This window comes from Cavia porcellus, unplaced genomic scaffold (assembly GCF_034190915.1).
Source record: "Cavia porcellus strain 051 isolate PalLab524CR breed Dunkin Hartley unplaced genomic scaffold, mCavPor4.1 scaffold_1, whole genome shotgun sequence".
In the NCBI taxonomy this organism is placed as follows: domain Eukaryota; kingdom Metazoa; phylum Chordata; class Mammalia; order Rodentia; family Caviidae; genus Cavia; species Cavia porcellus.
Window position 1 is genome coordinate 26,065,886 of NW_026947484.1, and position 25,107 is coordinate 26,090,992.

Sequence of the window (25,107 nt, forward strand, 5' to 3'; positions counted from 1 at the left end):
CAAAGGACAAGTCACAAAACAAGTAACAAAGAATGCTCAGAAAATAAAAGAACTATCATTATCCAACATAGAATTGCCACTTATTATATGTATGCGGCTTATGTGTTTCTGCAGTTTTAAAAATTATATCACTAAAGCGATATAGCACTGAAATAAAGATGTTTGAGATTAAGGATATAGGACCTTGCAATGAAAATACAGACTTCAAAAGCCAGTATTCACTTTCTGATTCAAAGTTTGTGAAATAAACTTTACTTTTTGTAAACAGCATGTACTTTTTAACATAAATATTCTCTAACTTGAGAAATCTCATAACTCTCTGTTATAAGATTATGATGCATTTATCAATTATTGTTTGCAACAGAACAGATACCTGTCATTTTAGGGAATTTTCTATCTATAACTAGAAGCCTTGTAGCTTTCCTCTTATTGTATTTTTATTATTATTTAGATTTTGTGGGAATATTTTGCTGTATTTACATATGTACAACTTTCGGTGCTCAGGAAAAGTAAGCAATCAGGAGCTTCAATTTGACATCTTAAGAATCTTCCTGTATTCTTATTATCCTGCGATTGTGTTCAGAGCTTGAGAATTTAAAATGAAAAAAAAAAAAAAAGAAAAAGAAAACCCTCATACTAGCAATCACCATTTTTTCCTGTAATCAAGTCCATACTTCTTTTCATATTCTTTTGTTGGATTGCTTTTCTCTGTTTATTGCTGTTGCTAAACAAGGTGAGAGTTTAGGTGACATTTTTCAATGATGACTTCTTTTGCAATAACAAAATCTTAAATGCAGTCTCTCTTTTCCTCCTGCTATGTGCTATCAAATTCATCTTTGTATGGGAGGCACAAACTAAAATGAGTAAATTGCCCTTAGTAGGTAGTACTCTTTTCCTGACACTAGGAAGTAAATTGTCAAAGAGTTACACGGGGTTTTAGCTGCATGATTCCCATTGACTTTAATGTGAGTTGCAAGGAAAACACCCCATGCAAAGCTTAGAAAAGTATGGGGTTAGTTTTCTTTATGGGCTCCACTGTATTTTGTACCCTCTAACCTGAGCACTCTTACCTGACTCACTTCTCTGTTCTCCTTTTTCTTTGTACCTTATCCCTCAAAGGATATAAAACTTAAATCTCTCCATGCAATGATCTCTGTACCTAGCTAGTCAGCACACTCCACCTCCATCACTAATTAATTACACAGCGTTGTAAGCAAACCTCTCATTCTCTAAATCTCTCAGTTCCAAACCATTCACTATTGTCCAGTGTGTGTGAATAAGTAGGAAAATTTTTTCATATTTTATAAAATATTATTGTATTAAATGGGTAATTTGAAACATCAACCATATTTCAAATAACATCAAAATTGTCTAAACTATACTGTTATTTTAGTCTTTTAAATGCCAATTAATTTTATCACTGTCATTATTTAACTCTTCTATATTTTTAGTTATTTCCTGAAAGTGTACATAAAGCATAAGTACGTAAACTTCTTGGAAATGCTTCAGGCATTACACAGCAGTGATTATAGCCACTTAAATAGCAGTTAGCTAAAGTGCTTTATAAGACAACCAGTGAATAACATAATAGATACCATGATGTTAGTTCCTGGCAGAATGGGTACATGATTCTCTCATGTCTGAGGAATGAAGTATACCCTTGTCAATGTAGTAGAGACAGGCATCCTGCAATTGCCTGATGTCAGTCTCATATAATACACAGTAACACACACACACACACACACACACACACACACAGACACACACACACACACACACACACATACACAAGCACACACCCCATGGTATCATTCTAATTCTCTAGGAAGTTTTGATTGTGAAGAAAACCAAACCAGGCTAGCTTTGAGCTAGATTTTTATGAGTGTTTGGTTCTGTATAGAATACACAAAAGGCCCAATCTTCGTGCCTACCACTTTTTTCATTACGGTGGCATTAATTACAAACTAAGATGCCAAGTAATTGGCAAGGAAACACTACTTGCTTATTTATCAGATACCTTTATCCTATGTGTCTGGCATCTCTCCTTACTGCACTTTTATAATAGATTATGCGGGCAGCACCGTACAGAGTAAAGGGTCTTTCCTTTGCACATTTATAACTCAACTTACCTTAAGCTCTTTGTCTTATTGCAAATCATTTCAGTAAGAAAAGATTTGCAGCCAGCCAAGATATTAATCAACACATCATACACAGACACATAAAATCTAAAACAAAGCAAAGAGTACATTCTGCTAAAAGCAAAAGGTTTACTACCAAAATGTTTCCCAGTTTATTCTTGTACCTATGGATTCATTATTTCTCTAAAACAATGTAGGACCTTGCCATAAAACGCCAGACGTATCAAGCAAATATCTTAAAATCTTCTCTATAGTCAAGATACCTCCAAAATGAACGAGGACATATTTTTCTCAATTTGTTGTCTTATTTGCACCCAGTTAATATCAATTACTACTGCTCTATCTCTATGTTGATCATGACAAAAGATATGTTTTTCATAAAATAACACATTTGGACATAATAAGGAGAACCTTCGTTCCCATCTTCCCCGTTGCAGAATAGCACGTCTCGTGCTGTACAGGCGCAGTTGGCTGTCCAAGGACCCTGGTGCCAAATTGCGGAGGATATTCTTGTCGCTGTGACAAATTGCTTGCTGGTGGGCTGTGCAGAGTGTTGTTCTGGCAGCATCGGAGTTGTCTACGTGTCTGTCACTTGGTTAGGCTGCTTCAGTGCTAGGTGATTCCACCCCACTCCCCACCCCTTCCCTTTTTTCTTCAATGCAGTTTTCGGACTTACCTTTGCTTCCAATGAATGGGGGCTTTCGCACTCATTTGACAGTGAGCCTATGGAAATGCTCCCCAAGCTCTCCGCACAGGTATCTGTAGGGTGAGAGAAGAATTTTTTTCACAGTGCCATACTTGTTTTCCATACAAACCTACAGGCTGCCATTCTAGCCACCCACATTCTGGTTGGCAATGCACTTATGCAGTGAGCGCTTTAATGAATCCAGACAAAACTGCACAGTGTTCCTGACACACAGCAAAATCATGCATTTTAATGATATTGCAGGCTAATTTATTTGTTTCATCTATAAAATATTAATGGTCAATGCTGTTTGACAGCATTTCAGTGAAGAGATTATTTTGCATTTAATCCAATACTTAGTTTTAAAATTAAAAATACTCCTTTTATAACTTTTTTATATTAAGTATGTTTCTTCAATGAGAATCTGGTTTTAAAAAAGCCAAAACATAAACGAGTACAAAATGCTCAGTAAACAAATTAGCTTGTAAACATACTACAGGAAATCCCAACAGTGTCTGTTGACTACCTCTGAAAGTATGTAATTTTATGCCTCCAGATAATTTATGGGTAAAGTCTAAGCATCTGACATTTTGAGATAAATAATAAATAACGTCTCCATTTCATTATGAAGTTTATAATTAAGTATAAACAGAAAAACATTTTAAAGTATAGCGATGTAGAATATTTTAAAGTTGCTTTTTGAAGCTGAAAAGGGAAATGCAATGAATACAAAATATATGAGACACATTTTTTTCTATAGTAAATCTTACTCCTGAAAGATATTGTGTAATATTGGTACATTTTTAAGACTCGAGCATGTAGGAAAGAAGTTAATGGACTTTTTTCACGAAAGACAATATACAATGGGATAATTCTAAAAGGAAATGAACAGGCTTTTAATCTTGTGAAGAAAATGTTTGTTTTTCTTCCTCTTATATATAAATGTACTTACTGGCTTTATTGTACAAGTTGTAGTCCTGAATTAAGTGGACTGTAAAGCTTTCCTAAATACTTTGTATGAATCTGTTAAGTGAGATTTGCTTTTAAAGAAATTGACTTAATTTTTCTCATATATACATAAATACTAGCACTTGAAGAGCAACTAAAAGCTATTTAAGTAGTTCACCTCTGAGGGCACATAGGTAAAATTTTCAGCCCAGGTGACATTTGAATTAGTTTGTTTTCATTGTGATTACTGATAGGACTTGAGTCAGCACTCTAATCTGGATGAAAAGTTCTGAAGGTAAATTAATCAAATTGTCTTTCCCTGATAATTTTCCATGTAATTTTATTCTCTAAAACCTGGTTTCACAAATTTTCTAACTCTCATCACTTAGTAACACCCAGTATGAGGCTACTGATCCTAAGATTGCTAAGGTCTTCTAAGAATGCCTGTTAGTTCTACACTGTTGTCCCTGAAGTGGTTAAAGCTTTGTTTGTTTGTTTTGTTCTAAAAGGCTCTTAATGGATTAAGCTTTAGGCTTTAACCAAAGCAGTAACTGATTGTTAAAGTAGGAAAGAATAAACTAACTGCAGTGTGTGTGTGTGTGTGTGTGTGTGTGTGTGTGTGTGTGTGCATATGCATAAACAAGTGCACTGCCACAGCAAACTAAATTATGGTCTTGAAGTTCTGAAACTTATTACAAATATATGTTAAATAAAATATTTCTTACAGTATATCTTTAAAAAGCCTAACCCATGTAAGTTGCCACAAATTATGATAACTGATATCTACCATGGATTAACTCTACTTAACAAGAATAAGTGAATTAAACTATATGATGACCTACAGTTATTGAGATAGATAATATTAATCATAGTTGCAGAAACCCATTTTACTATGAAATTAACATGTGATATGTTTTGATCCTAGAAGTGCTTTTCATAGCATTACCAATAACACTCAATTGGTGATTCCAAGTTATATAAACCTTTAAAACTATCACTGAGATATTAAGGAATATATATGCACTTGACTTCATAATATTATGCTACATTTCTAGACTTGTATAATTAGGTTTTGGCTTAAGTGTGATATTAAGTAGAGGATTAATGAGTTGACAACTAAAGAAACACCCATATCTGGAGAAACAGATGGAAATGCATGAATTTATATGACTAATATAGTGCCAGCTCCTCTATAAGAAGAGGACTTTATTCAAAGTCCCAATACCAATGCATGATGATGCCAAGAGCTAAACATTCCAATCAAAAAGTGATATTTCACTGTACAACTCTCTTACTATGTGTATGGACAAAATGGTGTGGATTATGTTCAAATTATTCTTACAGTTTTCCAGGAATGGTGTCCAGGACTATTATTGAGTATCTGTAAGCTACTGAAAAGGTGTTGAGTCCACCTCCACCACAGCATGGCTAGTGGCTCCTGAATATGCTACAAAGTAAATGTAATTTCTTTTCACTGGGAAAATCGCAAAAGTCAAGAAAAAAATGAACTTAAAAAAAATGGCCTCTACTTCAACTTCAAATGTCCCAAGATTCATTAGACTCTCAGGGATGATAATCATTTGGAAGAGTTTCAATATGATTGTTCCAGAAAGATATAGCATAACATCTGGGCCTCTGTGAATGTCATACATGGTGTATTTCATTTCAGAAATAAACCATGTTAGCATTCAGTTACTTTAACTGTGAGAAATATGTCTTTATATTGCTTCTGGATTTTTAGAACATGAATATCACTCCACACTTGCACGAGTGCAAACGAAGTTTTACTTCTTAGAACATTAATTTGATTCACTAAATCACATGCATAAAAAGCAGCAAAAACTTCTACTCAATACATATTGCAGACAAAAGATCTGAAATTTTGGAGGAACTTTCTAATTTCCACCTCATACTTGTAATAAATGCAATGAATTGCATTGAAAAGGTGACTGTATTACAGAGAATATGTATGCTTCAAATGAAGGTGCATTTAGCGTATAGAAAGAATGATCAGTTCCACTATGTGCCTTTGTAATTTTCAAAATTCCATGTAAAGTGCTGGTATTCTGATGACAGAATTAACTGCCACTATAACTTCAGGGCCTGACATTAAGAGAGAGGATTTCAAGGGGTGCAATAAAAAGAGGGCAATTTTTCCCTTTGCATGCAATATTGTAAAATTAGGATGGGGAAAGTGCTACAAAACCTAGATGAATACTCCCAAGGAATGATTAATTTGCTAATTGTATGACACCCCAAAAGTCAAATGTAGTTAATACTTATATAAGAAAAGATAATGCACTTACAAAAATCCTTTCCTGAGGCATTGTACCAAAATAAAGGCAGCAAGGGGCGGTTATGAAGGAGTTTTTTTTTTTCCTCTTTCTTTCCCTTTTTAGATCTGGAAGACCTCTAACTGACCTACTACAATTCTGTTCCATTTCAAAAGGAAAACAAACATGCAATGTATGTAATGGCTAAGTGTCTCTTTTTGGCAATGCCTATGTCTCTAATTTTCTTTTTCTTTTCTTTTCTTTCTTTTTTTTTTTTTTTTTTTTTTTTTTTTTTTCTTTTTCCTTTTTATCGGTACCGGGGATCGAACTCACGACTGCCTTGCTTTCAAGGCAGGTGCTTATGCCGCTGAGCTAAACCCCCAGCCCCTCTAATTTTATTTTTTAATATCCCCTCATTTCACTTTCCATGTTGTTGTTTCATCTTTATTGCTTATATTGACACTGCCCTGGTCCATATTCTCGTACACTAATGCTTCTTAAATCTCCTCTTCTGCCACTCCTTTGGCACAGAGAAAGGAGGAGGGACATTGGGAAAGGACATGGCCTAAGATAGACCCTAATCTCCCCTGTTTATACCAAAAGGGAGGAAACTCTATAGAGTTTGAATGAAAAGCTTTGGCTTCTGCTATAGGCTTGGATACACAGGTTGGAAATAGTGTTTGTTGATCTAGCTGAACCATTAAAAAATCATCATGAGAGTGTAGTTCTGGAAACTGAGGCACTTAGACCATACCAGGTTCACTAAATGGAAACTTCCTAAATCAGGTTAACTTTTCTGACACATGGGCCTCTAAACGCCCACATTTGCACAGACTCTTTTAAAGAACTGGACTATGATGACTTCTTTTTTAATTTCAAGAAGCAAAAGACTCTGGCATATCAACATTACTCCACCGAATATCAGAAGGACTTCGAATTTTGGAATAAAGCACCAAAGATTTCAGGACAGATGACCAAAGAATTACTCTCAATAATTTGTTTCAAATAACACATCGGAAAATGAAACACAATTTTAAAGCATTTTAAAAGTATAATTCTCTAAGTTTTCATTAGTTTCTAACAAAAAGGAGATATAAAATTGGAAGTAAATTATAAAAGAATTAAGGTTAAAATTGTAAATGCAGTCTACATCTGATATATGGTTCTTATAAAAGAAGTTAAGGAAAGATGAAGAAGTTTATAAAAATGCACTTGATTTTTAAATCATACGAATGATAGTCATAGAAATAAGCTATAGTGGTTTAAAAATATTTGAATAAGAGCTTTCTCTTCACTGATTTGGACTATGAAATATCGGGAAGAAATTTCAATGGCGATATTTAGCTTTATGTTTACATCCAAGTTTTGGTATATCATTTGTTCCTCTAGATTTTGAATGAAAATGCTTATTTTCTTCCAACAGATTCCACAGAATTATCTCTTTATATTTACTGTATTTAAATTCTATTTAAAATACTAAAATTATGTCAACATTTCAAATGATCCATAGTAATACAAGTTATTTTCACCTTTCAGGGTATGTATATGCTACTTTTTAAATAAAATTCTGCTGATGTTAGTAGGGATATTTTTATACTTAGAATACAGATAGACCACACACACACACACACACACACACACACACACACACACACACACATATATATAGTCTCTCTGTCTCTCTGTCTCTCTGTCTCTCTGTCTCTCTCTCTGTCTCTCTCTCTCTCTGTCTCTCTCTCTCTCTCCCTCCCTCTCTGTTGCTCGCTCTTTCTCTCTCCCCCCACCATAGGAAGAGTGGGGAGCTTAAGAGAATAACATGTGCATGGAATTCGTCTTAGCCTTTGGTTGAATGTCTACAGGCTTTACATTCCTAACTGTATATGATTATTTTTAATTTTTAAGTAATTTTGAGTCAGAGGACTTAATTTTTCATAGTTGGACTTAATCACCAGCTTTTAAAAGGCAAGTTGTTCAACATAGCCTCAGATTTTCATTGAGAAGCAAGAAATGTTCAAGGAGTGTGATTTCAGTATCCTATGGTACTCCAAACCCAGATTCTGAATTCCTTCAGAAGAAATTTTCAGGGACAGATGTATTTTTTTTAAATATTTCATTACTTCTTCATCTCTTCCTGTGGTACCCAGGCGGTGGACCAGCCCCATGGATGCTCAGCAACATAGATATTGAGATTGAGTCTCAAAAGGAAAAGTGGATCCAGCCTAGGTTTTATTGCTAATAAATCCATTACCTTTTTCCATAAAGAGCTGAAAATTCTCTCATTATGGGACAGTCCAGAACATGCAGAATTCAGACGTATAACACACACACACACACACACACACACACACACACACACACACACATGCATTCCCCACTCAAACTCTAGTTGCAAAAATATATAAATATAGAGCCACTTCCCGGCACCACCCATCCACCAACCTTATATACTAGCTCCTCCTCAGGTTTTTCACAAAGAATGTGACAAAAGAAAACATTTTGAAACCAAACCCAAAAAAAGTATTACGGGCCTTTAACAAATGAACTGTGGTAGATGATAGTAAGGTACGTGCACTTGAACCATGGCAGTGGTCAGAGGGTTTCTTTCTTCTAGACAGTCTCACATGCACACACCAACTATATTGGGATTGAAATATTGAAGATAACAATGTGATATGTAAAGCACCCACTATGTGTCAGTCACCAGCTACAAATTAATTAGAATGAAGAATTGTAAACAGTGTGAGAGGCATACTTTATTATGCCATCTATGTAAATGTTCTTAATCCAATTAAAATGAAGACGTTTCTAATAAAAAGGATGTTAGGCATTTTGTCTGTTAGACTTTGATAATGTACTTAGAAAAGAATGCCTGGGATAGAGCAGAAACTTAAATATTCATGGAATGAATGGTTATAAATACTTATCAAACACCCAGTAAGTGATCTGACACTTTTAATGTATCTAGAAAGACACCAACAAATGGCTATTGTAAGGGAGATTGCAGATGCTAGTAGGATAATCTGTGTGCTAGTTTATTTATTCTACTATAGAATATTTGATCAGAACCCCTGGGGGAAAACTTTTGTTGTGATGACTTCTAGGCTGGCAGTCAGTGCCTCCATTCGAGAATGAGATCTCAAACCAAGCTCGTGTCCTCTCTTCATGTCCCTGCCATTTAACCATCCAGTTGTTAACACATTTTTAAATCTGACAGGTTATTTCACTTCTAAAATGATACTAAGAGTCACACATGTCAGAACTCCACTTGATAAGTTGTGTTCATTTCAAATGTGGTATGTGAGCACTGAATCCTCACTCTTTAAATCCTGCAAAGTGTATCAATAATTATGCCAAATCCATCTAACAGTTGATTGAGGTGTTTTCAGTTTGATATGAGTGTCAAAATGTGAACATTATTCAGATCTTTTCCTGGTTGTTGAATGAGGAAAAAAGCCCATTCATACATTACAGATCCATTTCCAACACGAAAATTAGGAAAAGGTATCTTGGACTCCACACACATTTTCTTTGTGGTTAAAGAGGTGACTTTACTGGATGACATCTTGTCCCACCTTATTATACCTAATTATATTTGTCATATATAAAACTTCCAAGACACAAATTTGTATTAATCTATTAGTGTTTTGCAAAGAAATGTAAATATCTCATCTTTTTGTAAAGATTACTGCATATACCACTGGCTCTTCTTCAAGCTTCTCTTCATTTAACCTTACACATTCGTGCTGTATCAGCAGGGATTGAACTCCTATCAGACAGAATTCTATGATGGACGCTCTTTGCTTGTATTTTCACTATTTATTGGTGAAATTCTTGATTTGTAGCAGGCACAAATAAGCAATGCAGAAAAGAGTAACAATGTGATTTTATATTTAAAGTGGTTTCATGAAGAGGCAGATTAGTAACCCAGAAAAAGTCAAACTGTGCTTTTGACCAAATCACTGTGTGCATAAAATAAAAATTGTACAAAATTAATAATTTGTAATGCATTATATGCCAATATTCACCCTATGTATGTGTTACTTCTATGAGGGAAAAGTTTAGGAAAAGTTAGTCTTAATTTTATTTCATGATCATAAAGCTCCTTAGCATACAGTTTACCAATTAAATATTGAAGATAAATTGATCTCTGCCATATGCATATATTTTTCAAATGTTCATACAGCTGAGAAATATTTTCCATGTGTAGAATTTCTTGTTGGAAAGTCTGCTAGACATAGATGACAACAGCCTGAATTTCACAACTATACTTAAGCTCATCATCATCTTTTAATTTTGTGGCAATAAGCTTTTGACCCAAAGAGGTATTGGGGGTTCACAGGGGCAGGGATAAACAGAACAAACACTTGTTTTTGTAGCCCAAGTACTGACCTTAAAGCTGGAAAATGAACTGCCTGGTCCCCAGGAGGATGTCGTTACAGTCAGGCGTGTGAAAATGAGCAGTAAGCTTACCAAAACCGAAAGATAGAGAAAGAAAGAATAAAAGAGAAGGAGAAACAGAAAGATAAGAGGAAGGGAGAACAGAGGGAGAAATTGGTATAAAAACAGGTTTGATGTAATTATTTAGTTTTTCTATATTTTTAAATTTTTATTTCTTAACTGTGTTCTGCCTCTTAAAGATAGAGGCAGATACAAGAGTTACGCTCCTGACTTTTAATGCATTGCTGTGAATTTTGATTACATACATATCTCCAATCCTCTGGGGTTGGGGGGACAATTATAGTTCATTATATGCATCTCAAGTTGTTTATTGCTTGTGATATACAAGGATAGTTTAAGGGCTTGTTTCTGCCAAGAGCTTCCCCCACCACCACCAAATAATTTCACAACAGAGTAAAAACACATGGACTTTATATAAAGTAAAAATAGAAGTGATATAAGGGTTGTATTTTTATAGCTGTATTTGAGTACATTTCAAATGAATGTTTGTTAAACAGGGGGAAAAATCAGACTGGCATTGTCGTGCTTCTAAGAGAATTAGGTGAGGCAGGAACAGGAAGAATCTGAGTAGCTTGCATTTAATTAGCACTTACTGGTACAAAATAAATTAGACAGATTTGCCTTGTTTTATGAGCAAGATCCTGTTTTTCTATTTCATTTTCTTTGTGCTTTTGGTAAGTACGGATCTGGCGCTTTGGATACTAAATAGGCAACTAATTCAATTGGTGCTTTCTCCGAGGGTCTGCTTGCAAACCGGTGCCAGACTCACTGGTCCTTTGTGTACTGCCCGCCCTGCATGTGTCTGGGCTCCCCTGGCCAGTCCGTTTTTTTGTCTCTGATGGTTAATAAGCTTTGAGCCTAGTAGTCAAATGTGGTGGGAACGGGGACAAGACGAGGGTCCTTAGTGAAGGTGTTTGTTGTTAAATAGAACAATTCAGCTGTCTCTTTAGAAAACTTGACAAAAGGAAATGCTCCCTGCTGAAAATTTTCTTAGCCTGTTGCACAAAAGATGAAGTTTGTTTAAGAAATTGCTGCTAAAGAAAGCGTCAACCCATTAAGGTAATTATATGGAACCTGTGCCGTATAACAGCTTAATTGATGTTAATGTTTGTCTAATTGGTGATTGGGAGAGTGCAAAGGACTAAAGGTCTTCCGAGCACTTTCAGTCACGGCTCTGAAAGGGGCTCTTCTGGTTTTCACAGTTATAACAATGCCTGCGCGTCTTTCTCAGATTACGCCTTGTTTTCAGCCCCTTACAGCATTCTGCTCCACTACTTAAAGCGTAAAATAAGGGTGAAGAGCCATTGTCTAATGCAGCCTTTTTCAAAGAGTGTTTCTGACAGGGATTGTTCTAGGAATCAGGCAGGAGAGAAGGGAGTGTGAGAGGTGAAAGCCACTATCACCCACTTGTGTCACCTCCCCAATGAGCAGCAAGAGCCGCCTAATTGCTGCATCTGTTTTTTTTTTTTCCCCTCTCCATACCTCTATTCTCTTAAACAAGATCCTTACACTGATGCCACATGTTCCTGTGGAATCTATCAAACAAAACAAAAAAAAAAAAAAAAAATCCCAACCTTGCTGACATTTTCAAAAATTGGCATAAAAAGAACCGTTAGGAAAACATATATGACAATTAAAAACATGCACAAAAATCTATGAACTTTTATCTTTTCTATGCTTTCACCCACTGCCTGGACATATTTACAAATACAATTCGATAAAACAATACATGGAAACACACATGTGTGGTTTTTCCTTAGGAAGATGCGGCATGACTATTGCACGAATACTACACAGGCAAACACAAATGTATAGATTTGGAAATCTCACTTGTTTTTTATACAAGAAAGACATTTAAATGTGTCATCCATCTTTGTGGTTTTAAAAAAGTCATAACAAGCTTCACTGACTGAGGTTATAAAACTCAAATGCTTAAATATTTTGCACCTCTAAATTAACCGATTGAATAGCCATGACTTATCTTTTAAAAATTCTCAGCTCATATACTTATTTACACACATTCATATGTACACACCCATGCACGCACACACATACACACACGCACACACCCACACGATGCATTTAACATCCTCCCAATGCTGCGAAGTTATGGTTCTCAGGCCTTTCAAATTTTATGTTTTACATTCCAATATTTAACAGATTGATATTTCCCTGTTTGTTCTCTTTAAGATTCCTTCTCTATGTAACAGAGTGTATTCATGTGCCATCCTAATGAGGAAATGACGAGTTTTTATCAACCTTATTAAACATACACCCAGAAGATATCCATTTTAATAAGGGGCCAATTACTAAGTGTGTCTTCAGTTAGAAAGACTTAGCTTTTACCTTGTTCTTTGGCTCTCCATGTCTCTAATTAATTGAATCTTGAAATCGTTGGACTTTCAGCTTAAGAGAAGACTGAAGAAGGGAACTTAACAACACTGCCTATTCCTTTATGTCTAGAACCGGCTAAAAAAAACACCTGTAATGCTAAAAGACTCAGGCTTTTGTCTGTTTCTAATATTACTTTTCTGCCTAATTGCCATCACTGCCACGTACATTAGGCCCTTTTTCAGCAGGGTTAAAACAGGGCCAGTGATGAATGGAAAACTGATTGTACTGCTGTCAAACTTGAATGTGAGGCTTATTCTAGAGATAGAAGTATGAGGAAAAGGACAGAGAATTGCACTTCATTAAAGCTCTACCAAGCTGATTGGAGTGGAGGAGGTAATTGAGATTTAAAGTGGCATTCCCATCACACTGTCCCTTTTTCAACTTAACAACTGTCATTCAAGCCACATAGGGCAACAATTGGCCAGATTTCCCAGCTCTTCTGAGTAATAAAACAGACACTCACCTTCTGGCTATTCGTTTTACTTACTTTGTTCTAATTTCCAATTCATGTGTCATTAGTGAACGAAGATTGACAAGAAATAGCTTTGACCTCACAGATTTGACCTTCAACCCCAAAGACCCAACTCTAGCCTGAACATAGGTTAGAATATGCTAAGAAACACCTTTCCTTTGCACAAGAATGAATGGCAGTTTTTTCATCCTTGTACCACCCCCTGCTTGCCACTACATTTAGACTATGAGACATGTCAACTGCCTGTCACAATTACAATAGACACAGCAAACCAGAATTTTCCCCAAATCCAAGGGGAACTTTCTGAACAAAGAGTAAATTTTATTGCACAGATTTTGGAGACCTCCAATTTGTAGAGCCATAATGAATGCATCCCACAGACAAATAGGTAGTTGTTAATTATCCCAGCAATTTCTTTTTTTAATGTGCTAACAACACAGCATGCTAAGCCTTCATATCCTACACTGTTACCTGATGATCTCATCACAGTTGAAAAGATGGTAGTCTGGGAAGTAGGCATTATTATAGCAAGTATGCATGACAATGCGTTACATAATTATAAACCCTTATTTTTATGATTTAATAAAAATGAAGTGTGATATTTTGGAAACAGATGGGTTTGGCTACACCTCTACTGAGCCAACTAAAATACTTTACCTAGAGTATCACTTTTAGATAAATCTAATCTTTGTGTTTTTCCTTACTCATTACCCCAAAGCTTATACCAATTTTGTGTCATCAATGTATGCTATGGTTAAAATATTAACGCAGAAGTCTCGTGACTTGAGCCAGAACCCTCAATGAATTTAAAAGTAATTTATGCCTTGATAATAGTGCAGATAGAAATCGGATCCTGGAAATCTATGATCACTAGGAAATTATTATGGATTCTTCCTATTAAGAAAACATTTGGATGATTCTACTGGCACACGGACACACGCACACACACACACACACACACACACACACTCACATAAAGTATACCACTTGATTGTGTCATGTATTCAAAAACGTGACTCCATTTCCTTCGTTATAGCACTTTGAAAACACTACTAGGTTACTGCTTAGGCTTCATTTTAACAAACTGTGAAGTCATTTCATTTTTGCAATAGTATTCATTCTTCTACTTTTTTCCAAATCATGACTGTCTGACGGTACTGATTTCACTTTAATGAACATGCAGTCGCTTGATTTTTCCTTTCCAGTAGTCTACTACCATACTATGCTTCACTGCGCTTTCTAAATTTCTTGTGTTGCTCCAAAAAAAAGTATACACTGTATTTTCTTACAAGTAAAGGCATTTTCTTTCATGAGAAATAACAATTGTTACCACATCATCTGTAAGTACTCTCAAAGATAGTTCCCTTAGAACATTTAATAAGTGTCAAATAACTGATTTCTTTTGAAGAAGTTGATTAGCATATAAATACAAAAGGATCATTTCAAAATAGGATGCACTTTCATAGCATAACATAGTAAGAGTTTACTAATAATTATAAAAATTCAAAAAGTCTGTTATGAATAGACAACTCTTTATTAGACCTGTGTCACAGTTACATGTGAAACGTGTTTTCAGAGAAATGACAACTTATTTGCCCTTCCTTTGGGTGAGACATGCACCCTCCCTATAACAATAGTGATCTTCAATCCATAAATAGAAAGCACTAGTTGGAGTTTTTCTTTCTTGTGGGTAAGTTTTTATATCCTTATAGGTCAGAGAAGATCTAAACTTATGATTTTATCTCAACAGCACGTTAGTAGTCATCAAAAGAAATAAATATCTGACTGTTGGCAGTTTCAGTAGAGAGGTCTTTTATCCTACACCTGTGACAATTACCCAGTGTTACTGAAGCTAACAAAAGTCAGGTCACAGGTCAAGGGTCAGGGCACTGTCAAAAGGAAGTTATTCCTCAGTCCACTAAATCTCTTATCATTTTCATCTAATGTGATATCCACCTGTCAGTCAGAAAATGAAGAGATTGTCTTGTTCTAAGTGCTGGATTTTCTGCCTTAATGAGAAATTTTATTGGTTTTTATAATTAATATTTTAACATTTATTTTCAAAGTAAACACACTGAGTTTGTAAACATTTCAAAGTGCTATGATGTTTACACTAATAAGGAGTAACTTTTTAAGGGTTTCTAGTACTTGTGTTTATTTAATTGACTTGATCATACGTTATGAACTGAGTAAAAAAAAGTTAATGAGTAGTGGCATGAATAGCAATGGAGAATTAATGGAGAATCAATGGAGAATTAATGAACAGGAACATGGCTCTAAAACTGTGAGCTATGTGTGCAAGTCTAACGCATATATTATAGACTAGTACAGAATTTTAATAAGTATGTTTCTGGGAAGCAATAAAGCTTCTGAGAAATATTTTCATACTGGACTTGAGGTAAGTTATACACAGCTGAATCTGCTTGTGCTATACTTGAATATAATGAAAATCTATTTAGAATACTATATAATGAAAGACTTGGTTATCTTACTGTATACAATATGCAAATTGCAACTCACCTTGTCAAGATATTCAACTCTCAAGAAAAAAATCTTCTCTCTAAAATTCTTTCTTTAAAAAAAGAAAAACCTAACGCTTTAAAAAAGCAGGTAGAAAATGACTAAGTTGGTTCATTTAGAACTCTCTCAGTGCGAGGGGACCAAATCACAAAGAAGCTTCATGCAATCCTTTGTCACCAGAAAAATGTAAAGCAAGTTCCAAGCATTTCCATATGACCCTTTCTTTCTGGCAATCATAGAATAACATTGTGAGATGAAAAGTTTTAGACTAGAACTCAAGAGACCATGTGCTTCAGCCTCAAATCAGTTATTAGCCTGTTGAATAGTGTGAGTCGCAGCTTTCCCAGATGTCAAATTCGAGAGAAAACTGATTTTTTTTCTCAACTCTATTGATTTTTAAAGTTTTAACAGCATCTTTTTTTCCATACTCAAGAATCAAAATCTCCTCTCTGATCTCCCTAAAATCTGTTAATTTTAGCTACTATTTTAATGAACACGCATATGTTCCATCGATATAGCCTTGAACTTCATTGAGAACAGGGACACGTCTTCACGTTTTATTCCGCTGCTTAGTAGAGTATCGGTACAATTAATGAAAGAAGAGATGATTTGCAGCATGACTATACATCCTGATCTACAATTTTTTCCAAGTGTATTGATAGTTGCAAAGTACTCCAGTTTGGATGACAAATTATGTGGTACTAATTATTTCCTTGATGGAAGTAGAAATTACTCCTATTACCAATTTACTTGAGATCAATTAATGTCACTCAGACTCCACTTTTCTTTACAAAATAACTCCAGTTCATCTAACTTTTGTATCTTATATTTTAAAGTTTGGAGATGTTTTAGTGAACAACTGGTGTAGACTTGAGCTATTACATCTGCGCCACTTAATACAGTATTTAGATCATTGCTCTGAGGATAACCTGGCATTCCTGAGAAATTTAAAGTTGCAGGATTCTAACAGTCAGTCCTCTGATGGGTCCTCCAACTTATGCCTAAGGATCTCACATTTTGCTAAGTATCACTTTAGGTAACTAATCACCTGTCTTGTTTGTCATGGTTATCCATAAAGCTATTGACTATTACAGTTTTTGGAAAAATAACTGTGTACCAGAAAGCAGAAACAAGCTACATGTTTTGTTACATTTAAGAAATACTAATTCTGTTGATAGGACGTACTGGCCAGTGAGGATGCAACATGTTTTGTTTTGATGAGAGAAGCTGCTTTAATAATACATTATAAAGTATGAAGCACGTAATTCAAAAGTTGACATAGTTGGCCCTCATATCTGTGAATAGCTATCTACATACTTGTCCAGGTGGGATACCAGAATGAAAAATGATTTGCCTAGGACACCATCTCCCATACCAATCATCTCTTTGCTCATGGGCATGTCTAAGAAGAATGCCCTTATTTGTTCAAATATTCAATATGCTGGTGCATCAACAGCTTTGATACAAACCTTGATAAGAAAACAAATAAAAATTCAGAGAAAAATATTTGATTTGGCAAAATAAAAGTTATGCTTATAAAAAAATAACATGTCAAGCTAGGCTTGTTGGCACATGGAGTTGAGATAGAAGACCCAAACCCATTCTTGAGCAATTTAGAGACTCTCAATATAAAAATTTAAAGTACTCATATGTGACTAAGTAGAAGAATACTTGCCTAGCATGTGTGAAGCCCTGGTTTTAGTCCTCAGTACTATCAAAAAAGACAATAACATTTTCAGTGTCTTATATTTTTAGTAGAAACAAGCCTTTTCTTTCCAGCTCTTTAAGAACCAATATGGCTGTTTCCAGCCCCATGTGTTCAAAGGATGACTCAGTTTTTGACTTTTGAGGGAACATAAAAGCAAAGGTTCTCTAGTGCTAATCCGAGTAAATGAGCTGATTCTGTCACCAGAAGAACACAGCTGATTTCCATTTTATTTTAATTCTGATTCTTATTCTTCTTCAAATTATATTTAAGTAAAAACATGGAAATTTAAAAATGACAGATGAATCGTGCAGGTATGTCATGGCAATCATCACCAAACACACAACTGCTTTTGATACACATTTAGCTGATGAAGTTTAAGAGGGAGAAAGTGAATGGATCACATAAACGTTCAATAATTTCTACACCTTTAAATTAATTGTGACTTCAATCTTGTTTCATAGTAAGCAACAATGGACAAGTCAATGGCACTGACAATATTTTCCGAATTTTTCAAGATTCCATCAGTTCCTTTAATATCATTCTATGATTGCACCTAATCAACCTTAATCAAGCAGTTTCAAAAAGGTTGGGAAAACTAAATAAAAAGAAAAAGTAATGATATCTGTTTATGTATCTGCATGTTGTAAATGCAAGCAAAGAATAATAGGACTCTTCAGATAGAGCACCTGAATAACATTTGTGAAAGGAAAGTGTATTTCTTGAAATGATCTGTGTAATGCTCTCCATGTTAAATACTTATACCCCTTTCTCTCAATGTAAGGACAACTGAAAATCACCTCAATATCCTAATTACATACTTAGAGAGCAGGTGAGCACACCTGTCACAAAAGTAGAAACGTGATGGTTACAACTTGAATATTCCTTAAAGAAGTGTACAGAAGGCGTTCACATACATGCAAATGGAATCCGGTGCCACCTGACAGCTTTAGTTTGAGTCCTCTAAGTTTATTGATTCTGATTCACTGGTTTATTGTTAAGATTCTTTGCTATACAACATCTTGCACACATTAATATAACTTCAGAGTCTACATTTTTTAATGAAGCTATTTGTTTGGAAATAATGGCACATTCACCTGCAGTGTTAAGAAATAATACAGAGATCCTAAATACTTTCCTCGTTTAATCCCTCTAAGGTAGCATCTTGCAAAACTATGGTGCAATATCACAACCACGATGTGGGTGTTGATGGTGATATTGTCAATATCCTGGATGTTTCTATCACCACAGTATCTGCCCATTACAGCCACAGCTGTTTCCTCCCACCTCTATCTTCTTACACTTTTCAACTACTAATTGTTCTCTATTTCTGTAATTCTGGCAGTTTAATAATGCTTTATGGATTCATAAAGCTTTAGGATTTAGGATTGTCAAATCTCTAGAGATTCATCTAGGTTGTGATATGTTAATAATTGCTTCCTTTTATTGTTGAATGGTAGCCCATCATCTGGAAGTTTTCATAGGTTTTTTTTTTTTTTTTTTTTTTTTGCCAATGACTGATTGAAGGGTATCTCAGTTGTTTATAATTTAAGGAAATTATAAATTACAATTATTGCCCTGAACATGCATACACAGGTTTTGAACATAAGTGCTCATTTCTTTGAAAAAAAATATCTAGGAGTATAATTGGTAGTTAATAAAGTATTTTACATTTAATTTTATAATTGCCAAGCTTTTTGCTAGGATGTCTGTTCTATTTTATATTCCTATCTGCAACATATGAGAAGTGATTTACCTGAATCTTTTTATTTCATTTGATCTTTCTGTTCTTTCATGTTTTATTCAATCAGCATATAGAAATATCTTGTGTTTTATTAATAAAATGTATCGCTTATGGAAATTTTACATTCACAGGAAAACTGAACAGAACGTGCAGATTTCCCATGTGTAACCTATCCCACACATGAACAGCTTAGCCCACCATAGACCTAATCAAACCAAGATGGTATATTGCAGCACCTGTAGTGCCACATTAGCATCACCTAAAGTCTGTACTCTGCGTTAGGGCTCATTCTTATGTTGTACAATCTATGGCTTTTGACAAATTTGTAAACATGCACATTCTCCAGCAGTACAGAATAGTTTCACTGTCCAAAGAGTCCTCTGTGCTTTATGTATTCTCCCCTCTCCCCAACCCCTAACAATAGTAAACTTTTTACCATTTCCACAGTTCCTGTTTTCAGAGTTCCATGGGGGCTGGAGTCACACAAACAGGTGATTCTTTCTGACTCACTTCTTTCACTTAATGATATGGATTTAAACTTCCTCCATATTTTTTATGGCTTGAAAGCTCACTTTTTCATTTGGAGTACTCTGGATGGACCACACTTGCCTCTCCAAGTTTAGGCAATTCTGAAGAAAGCTGCTATTAACACTGTGGGCAAGTTTTTGTGTAAAAATAAATTTTCACTGCTTTGGGTAAGTATAAAGGTGCACGCTGTTGGACACCATTATATGTTTGGTTTTGTGAGCAAACCGTGATCCAAAGTGTCGCACCATTTTGTATTCTCATCAGCAATGAGTGAGTTTCTCTTTCTCACATCCTTATCAGTATTTGGTGCTGTTGGTGTTATGGATTTTATCTATTCCAATAATATTCGCATTGTTTTTAGTTTGGAGTTCCCTTGTGCCCTATTAGTTTGAATAACTTTTCATATGCATGTTATTTTCCATTTGCATGTTTTCTTTGGTGAGAACTTGTTCAGGTCTCTTCCCTTTTTAAAATGGGCTGTTACTTTTCTTATTGTCAAATTTTGAGAGTTCTAAGAGATTTTTGTATTTTTAGATAGTTGCCTTTGTCTTGTGTACATTTTGCAAGAATTTTTTCCCTTCCTTTGCACCCTTTTCATTCTTTAGAACACAAAACTACAATTTTGCAATTCTTGTCCAATATCTTCATCAGTAAAATATTTTCTGTATTGAACATTTCCCTATTAGCTTTCTTGTTTGTTTTTTTTTTCTTTTGTTATGTTTATTGTTGAGTTCAGATAGTTCTTCAAATAGTCTAGGTAGTGAAGGAATATAGGTTTTTGCAAACATTTTCTTACAATCTGTATGTGTTTTTCTTGTATCCTCTTTCTCTTCCCTGAGAATGGATCCTAAGATTCACGTCCTTGTGCGTGCTGAGTTCTCACTCCACCAGTAAGGTAGATTCTCAGACCTTTTTTATGTCTTCTAAACAGGATCTTTCATGGCAAAAGTTTCTTATTTCGCTGAAAGTTGATTTATGAATTTTGTCTTTATTTATTTTGCTTTAATCATCAATTTCAATAACTTGCTGCATATTCCTAAATTTTAAACATTTTTCCTTAATATTAATTTAATTTTATTTTGAAAGGAATAAAACAAAACAATAAAGTGGAACAAAACAAAACAGTGAGAACAGTATTAGATTTCAAAAACAAGAGAGAGATTCCCCATAGTAGCTACATTGTACTTTGTTATCCACTAAACACATGTTCAGACTACCAGTTGTAAGCCTGCAAAGTCATTCACCACAAGCATTAGGTTGTCTTTATGCTTCAGTTGCTATCATCCCATCCTGTGTTCCTACACATCAACTGTGTTAGAGTGGGGCACTTTTCTTGTTTCCCAGCTTGCAAACTGGCTGGCCCACAGGAAGGGTGAACTGGCTTCTCATTTCTTCTCCTGGGCCTGACATGGCTGCCCCTGGTTCACCAGAAGGATGGGTTGACTTCTTGGTCTTCTTCCCAGCCCACCACTCCTTATGTTTTATGTTAAGCATTTCATATTATGTTTAATATGTTTTATAATTCAGGAATCTATTTTGAGTTAATTTTTGTATAAAACATGACACATAGAGAAGGCTATATTTCCAACTTTAGCTGTCCAATGGACTTAGCACCATTTGTTCAAAGATTATCTTTCCTACATTGAATTACATTGTATACCTCTCATAAATTATTTGGGCATATTTCTGTGGGTCTATTTCTTGATTATTCTGTTCCTTTTATCTCTTTCTGTGCTTTCACCAATATAAACATAATATAAAGTATATAATAAGTCTTGAAAATTAACACACTGACTTGCACAACTTTATTATTCTTTTAAAGTTTATCTATTATAACCACTTTTACAGTCCATATAAAATTTTAAATAGTTTTATTTATTTATACAGAAAATCTTCCTGATAGACTGACAGAAACTGGATTAGGTCTGTATATAACTGTGAAAAATGAAAATCTTTACATTATAAGTTTTGCAACATGACAAGATGATATATTTCTACATCTATATAGATCTTTGATTTTTCCATAAGTTTTGCAGTTTTCAGTATATAAATCTTGTAAATGTTTTGTTAAACTTGCTTTTCAATACTTCAGTCTTATGAGTGATTATAAATTGTGCCACATTTTTAAATTTTTGTCCACATATTCATTAGCATTATTTAGAAAGACAACTCAATTTGTATGCATCTCTTATATTCTACTACCTTACTGAACTGAATTATTAGATACAAAGTGTATTTTGGTTGATTTCTTGGGATTTCATGTGTAGATAGTCATGTCACTTGAGAGGGCATCCCTATTTATTCCTTTCTAACCTGTATGTCTTTAATTCTTATGTCCTATTACTGCTAGAAGTTTTACCATTTATTTTAATGAAAATGGTGAGAAAAATGTATGTATTTCCCAAATTTTGAATGAAGCAGTCAGGCTTTCACTATGAAATACAAAGTAAGCTGACCCAGCTATCTCCTTCTAGATATCCTACCAGATGAATTAAAAACATCGTAACATATATGTGCACCCATGTACATAGCAGCAGTTTGTAACAGTTAAATCTTAAAAAACAAACTCAAATGTCTATCAACTGAAGAAAAGATAAAAAAGATGTGAGTATTTTATACAGTGGAATACTACTCAGTCTTAAAGAAGAATAAGCTTGAGACATTTCTAAGTAAACAGATGCACCTTTAGACCATATTATTAAGTGAAATAAATCAGATACACATGTAAGTATCACATTATCTACCTGGTATGAAAAATTGAGAGTAAATAAGGACCAAAATGTACAGCAGATACTGTGAAATAGGAAGCATTTGTTCAAATGGAAAGAGGAGCTAGGAGTGAGGGAGGAGCAAGTTAGGGAGAGAAAGAAAAAAATGAAAACAGAAGGATAAAGTGGAAATGAAGCTTTATAAATAAATATCCTTATTTACAGTAAAGACATAGGAGACATGAGATTTATTTTTGAGAATTTTTAAATTAAAATTTTGATTTTTTTAGTAGTCATATTCATAGTATGAGTATGTGACATTAACATTTTTAATTTCATATTGGATACACATGGTAGTTTGCTTAGAGAAATTAGTTCAGTTTAACAAGGTACTAAAACTTTGATGTATAGAATTTCTGTGCATGCTTCTAAAATTCATTTGATGTCCACAGATACATAAATATCCCTATTTCATTCATGATATTAACAAGTTGTGATATCTCTTTTCTTTTATCCTAACCAATTCTAAAAAGAATCAGACTTTTATTTTATGGGTTTCTCCCTAGCTTTTTTTGCTCTCTTTCTATGTTCTTTTAGGGAGGTTTTGTGTATGCGTGTTTTGGTTTCAGTTTTAGTTTTTGCTTTTATTGCATTCCTTTCCTCCAACTATCTTGGATTCTACTTGTCTCCCTGGATGTATTTCTCGTTGGGAGAGTGAGATCACTTCTTTGAGGCATCCACAGGAGTGAGGGACAGAGAGCCGAAGATGTCTGCAAAGGATGCTGGCCTGGTCCTCATCGTAGCAAGGTAGGTGTCCACAAGTCCAGCTTCTCCTAGGGGAATCTACTGATCTCATAAGGCGGGCATAGAGGCCGGATGGAGAAGGCTGGGAGAGGGCTCATTACTCTTTGCTGGAGGACCAGCTCTAACTACCACTGTGCAACAGGACTCCTGGGAGGATCTGAGAGTGGAAGTCTACATGCTTCCCAGCTGGCTTTTGCTGGGTGCACGGTGTTGGGATCTGCCCTCCATTCTGCTTTGGCTGAAGCGAAGCAACTAATGTCTACAGTTTTCAGTCTTTCTAGACTGCCACTGACCTGAGAAATAAAGTTGTTATGGGAGCTTTTCATGTGTCTGTATCCACTGACATTTCATTACTGACTCTGAGGCCAGGATATATAGAGCAAAAAAGAAACAGAACAGCTCCGCTGAATCCTGAGATCTCTCTTCTGTGTGCCGTTTTCTGTGCACTTTTCAGTCATCTTGTGTTTGTTTTTTTTGGTTTTTTTTTTTTTTTTTGAAAAAACAAAGTACAGGAATGATACAGCATTTTAAAACAAATAATAGGAAATTAACACTAGTTAATATATTCTATTTCTTAGAAGTACTTGTTCAGGTAGCTCTTATGTTTGTTTTTACACATGTCCAGGAATTTTAGTTTTACTCTTGGAAGTCGGTGTCTTTCTAAAAGTTGAAGTTAATCTACATTCTTTTTTATTTTTATTTTTCTTAATACATGTTTGCAGTACATGATTACATTCATCATGAAAAGTTAATACATGTAGATAACACTTTTACTGCTCATAGTAATATTTATAACATATTATTGATAGTATACTTAGTATAATAAACATTTTTCATCTATAGGAATTTTAGGCGGTCTTATCTTGGTGAGTAATTGGATGATCGAATATGATCTCACACTGATAAATGTCCCTCCACACAAGTTTTAAGGTCCTTCTGAAAGCTAAACATTGTACCATCACAAAGTTCTATATCTGGACTACCTAAAAACAATGAAAAATCTTAAATTAATCACTCTCAGAGTATAGGAAGAACAGTAAAATTGTCTAAACAATATTAGAAATTGGCACATATTTTTATTTTATCTCCAAAGGTATTTGCAATTATTAGATGGGATTTGACTTATTTTATTAAAAGGACTCCAATTCCTTTTTTGTTAAGTAATAACTGTTCATATTAGCTGAGCTATTTGAAAAAGTGTTTCCTTGTGCTCTTCCCAAATGGTGGTGTTCTTCTAAATGACAGTGGCAATGTCTTCATGAGCTCAGGTGCTTAGACCTAAACACACACACACACACACACACACACACACACACACACACACACAAACTCAAGGAAATGTAAGTTCTGCTTTTAATTTTGCAATTTAAATGTATACAAGTTCATTAAGTAAAGCACAAAAGTGAAAGAACCTAGTTAAATTTGAGTTTAAGATAAACAACAAAGAATTTTTAGTCTGAGTATATCCCAGGTAGTATAGGGTATTGGGAACAAACTCTTAAACAAACAGGTAAGTATCATTTATCTGAATATCATATTAACTAGATGTCCTATATTTTACCTGTCAATTCTATATTTTTTAAAATATAAAAATATAGCTCAAAATATAGATTTTCATTTATATATCTAGAGAGAGAGAGAGAGAGAGATCATTAAAAATGTTTTTAAAACCATCAAAAGTTATGTTTTCCATTAGAAATTTTTCTTAAATTAAAAACACGAAAAACAAT

At 34.6% G+C, this 25,107-nt stretch overlaps 1 long non-coding RNA gene across 1 annotated transcript in view; it reads right to left on the minus strand.

Annotated features, from left to right (window-relative positions):
• The window catches only part of LOC134475500 (uncharacterized), a 123,365-nt gene extending 120,367 nt beyond the window's left edge, over positions 1-2,998 (minus strand). Inside the window, exon 1 of the long non-coding RNA XR_010046644.1 lies at positions 2,815-2,998. This is a non-coding gene — a long non-coding RNA (uncharacterized LOC134475500). The remainder of the gene's footprint in view (positions 1-2,814) is intronic.
• Positions 2,999-25,107: the final 22,109 nt, after the last annotated feature.